The 4137-nt window shown below is 39.4% G+C and overlaps 1 pseudogene; it reads right to left on the bottom strand.

Moving 5' to 3' along the window:
- Positions 1–1712: 1712 nt before the first annotated feature.
- Positions 1713–3457, bottom strand: LOC784938 (lactate dehydrogenase A pseudogene; annotated as a pseudogene).
- Positions 3458–4137: the final 680 nt, after the last annotated feature.

The raw sequence follows: 4137 nt of genomic DNA on the forward strand, positions 1-4137 counted from the left end.
GAAACTGGAGAAATAACATGATTTGGCAGGAACATGAAGCACTGGTATGAAAGTAGATACAGAGAAAGCTGAAAAGATATTATGAAGTAATTCTGATGCCAGGCAAAGGAAATTGCTCTTAATTAAATAGGCAAATGAAATCCCTTCCATGACCTAAATATCTAACAGTAGGTGAACACTTTAGTAAATTATAGAATGTCAAATCAGTGGACTATTATGGAATCATTAGATTAGATAATTTGGAGATCATGTAGCAATATTCACAAGTTCTTAAAAGGAAACAAATGAACCAAACAGAATACAAAATTTATGATTAGTAGTAGCTCTGGAAAGTTGTATATTCCTATCAATAAGGACTAGAGGAGACTGTCATAAAATAAATTGTTTTTAGCAGTAATGATATTGTGAATTATATATTTTCCTCTTTGTTATGTTTTGGCTTGTGTCACAAATAGAATAAAATAAAAAGTAATTGAAATCAGAGCTGTTCTTTGAGATAATTAACTCAGCTTTGAGATGTGAAATTAGTTGAGATAAATGAAGAACCATTAGGAACATAATGAGTTAGTTTAGAAGAGGAGTCATGAGAATTTGCACCACAGTGACACTAAGAAAGGTAGGTAAAAGGCTTGCAGTCCCAGCAAAACTGAAGAGTTCAAGTCTATAGCAATCTGCACAGGTATAAGATATGGGGGAATGAGTAAGGCAAGGGAGACAGCTAGTCAAAGCTGTTTCCCAAGGGTACATTTTTCAACAGAGGCAGAAGGCAGTTTATGAATGATCTGAGAAAGGTATAGTTGATAAAAGGATCTTGTTATTAGACAGAGAAACATAGGAGGACACTTCCAGGGAGAGAAGAAAGAGAAAGCAAAAGACTAAAGATATAAAAGGTAATCTTAAAAACTGAAAAAATTAAAAATCATTTTGGTATTGAATAAGGCTGGTAATAGTGATTAATTGTACAAATTAAGCTCACTTGGACCCATATTATAACATTTGTTTTCCCCTGGTGGCTGAGATGGTAAAGCCTCTGTCTACAATGTGGGAGACCTGAGTTCGATCCCTGGGTTGGGAAGATTCCCTGGAGAAGGAAATGGCAACCCACTTCAGTACTGTTGCCTAGAAAATCCCATGGATGGAGGAGCTTGGTGTCCATGGGGTCACAAAGAGTTGGACACGACTGAGCGACTTCACTTTTATAACATTTTTATGCATGTGTCATGTTTTAAGTTTTTTTTTTATATGGGCCATTTATTGAATTTGCTATAATATTGCTTCTCCTTTTTATGTTTTGGGTTTTTGGCCACATGATACGTGGATATTAACTCCCCAACTCGCACCTCCTGAATTGGAAGGCAAATTCTTAACCACTGGACCACCAGGGAAGTCCCTTGTGTCATGTTTTGTAAGACTTTCCTATAGGATCTTCTCTGCCCTACCTACTTCTTTTCTGACATCATTCTCTATTGTTTCCCAGGGTACCCCCACTTACTCTATTGTAGCAACACTGACCTCCTGGTTATTCCACAAACACACCAAGTAATCTCCTACATCAGTGCTACTATATTTGCTTCTCATTTCCCTGGAATGCTCACCTTGGAGGTATAGTTGTGGCTTAATTTCTTTTCCTTCAGGTGTGTTCTCAAATGCCATCTTGTCTGAGAGGACTTCCCTAGTCACACCTGGTTACTCTCTGACTTTATCCTGCTTCATTTCTTTTTTTTTTTTTTTTATCTTAATTAACAGAGTAGTCACTGTTCAAGCTTTATTTATTGTTTTAGTTGGTGTAACTTAGTTGGCTGCATTATTTATGTAATCTTCCCTTTTTACATTACAAGGCAATGTACACTATTCTGATACATACAGTACATAAGATTCTTTAGAACAGTTATGCACATGGCATGCAATACTGGATTTGTACATTGGATCCCAGGAATTGATCAACTGGAGGGAAAAAAGTTGGACTAGGCACCTTGGCTAAAGGAACCAGAGGTTATATTACACAGTAAATACATATCTGGTTTGAAGGGCAACTGTAGCATCTGCAACATGGGCAGTGGTACCTCTTGAGAAGTTGAATTATTTGACAAACCAATTTAGGACCACACAAGGTAAGTGCCATCCAGCATCAGGGTACAGCTGCAAGGTTTCATGAACCATTCCTTGTCATCCAGCAGGGTTTTATGAACCATTCCTATTTCTAACATTAGGAAATTGATTTTTTCCTAGGCTGTCTTAACATTACTGTTTTAATCACAGATCAGATATAAAGGACAATATGAATTACAACCTCCAACTAAAATCCTGTGTAGCCTAGACAGTGAAGTGATACAACATTAGAAGACTTTAAAACTGCAGTTCTTTCTGGATCCCCCAAAGTGTATCTGCACTCTTCTTCAAACAGGCCTCTTCTTCATGAGTCAGAGTCACTTTCACAACGTCTGAGATTCCATTCTGTCCCAAGATGCAAGGAACACTAAGGAAGACATCCTCTTTTATTCCATAGAGACCCTTAATCATGGTGGAAATCGGATGCACCCGCCTAAGATTCTTCATTATACTTTCTGCCAAATCGGCCACTGACAGTCCAATGGCCCAGGATGTGTAGCCTTTCAGTTTGATCACCTCATAAGCACTGTCAACCACTTGTTTGTGAACCGCTTTCCACTGTTCCTTATCTGCATCAGTGCCTAATTCAGGGTGTAAATTCTTCAGGGAGACACCAGCAACATTCACTCCACTCCATACAGGCACACTAGAGTCACCATGCTCCCCAAGGATCCACCCATGGCAGCTTAATGGGTGAACTCCCAGCCTCTCCCCCATGAGATAACGGAAGCGAGCTGAATCCAGATTGCAACCACTTCCAATAACACGGTTTTTGGGAAAGCCACTTATCTTCCAAGCCACATAGGTCAAAATATCGACTGGATTGGAAACAACAAGCAACTTGCAATTTGGGCTGTATTTTACAATATTAGGAATGATGAATTTAAAGATGTTCACGTTACGCTGGACCAAATTCAGACGGCTCTCTCCCTCTTGCTGACGTGCCCCAGCTGTGATAATAACCAGCCTGGAGTTTGCTGTCACATTATAGTCTTTGCCAGAGACAATTTTTGGTGTTCTAAGGAAAAGGCTGCCATGTTGGAGATCCATCATCTCTCCCTTCAGTATATCTTCCATGACATCAACAAGAGCAACTTCATCTGCCAAGTCCTTCATTAAGATACTGATGGCACAGGCCATGCCAACAGCACCAACCCCAACAATTGTAATCTTATTCTGGGGGACATGTTCTTCCTTAAGAAGATTCTGAATCAGCTGATCCTTGAGAGTTGCCATCTTGGACTTAGACCCTAAAGGAACCGGGAGTGACCGTCGAGCGGGCGGGCGTCGGAGGCGCACGGCGTGGGATCCGGACTTGGCTGCAGCGGCTCCAGTACCTTCATTTCTATTCAAAACAAATATTACCATCTGTTACTATATTTGAAATTGTCTGTTTATGTGTTTAATGTCAGGGCTCAGTAGAAAGTAAGCCTCATGAAAGCAGTCTGCTTAGTGATCTATCCCTAGAATCTATGATAGTGTTTGCCTGGCACATAGTAGATGCCAAATAAATAGATATTGAATGAATGAATGAAGTACTTTCCATGACAATCCTGTGAGGTAAGTTGAACAAGTAATGATCTAAGTATCCAATGTCCCCATTTTATGAACAGAGAAACTGAGGTTAGAATGGGTAAGTGACTTGCCCAAAGTCAAGCAGCTTTTATGTGAGAGCTGAGAGCAGAACAAATCCTTTGGTATACGTGTTGAATCCCTACACCAGCTGAACACAAGAGGAAGGCTTATCCTTGGAGATATCATGGAAATGGGAGCAAAAGAGCAGCAGGATGCAAAGATTTTAAAATGTAGAGGAAGCAAATTGAGGAAATTCTTATTAAGTAGGAAGAGAGTGTATCTAAGGCAACTGGAAAGTAAAATCATGAGAATGATTTTTGAAGAGAATGGGGAAAGATAATAGCAAAAAGGGCAGCTAGAATAACTGAAGCTTAGGAGGAGTTGTAATTCAAGTAGCTTAAATAGAAATTGTTTGAAAATGGTGAAATATCATTTAAAAAAGGAGGAGCCATC

Source organism: Bos taurus, chromosome X, assembly GCF_002263795.3.
Source record: "Bos taurus isolate L1 Dominette 01449 registration number 42190680 breed Hereford chromosome X, ARS-UCD2.0, whole genome shotgun sequence".
NCBI lineage: Eukaryota > Metazoa > Chordata > Mammalia > Artiodactyla > Bovidae > Bos > Bos taurus.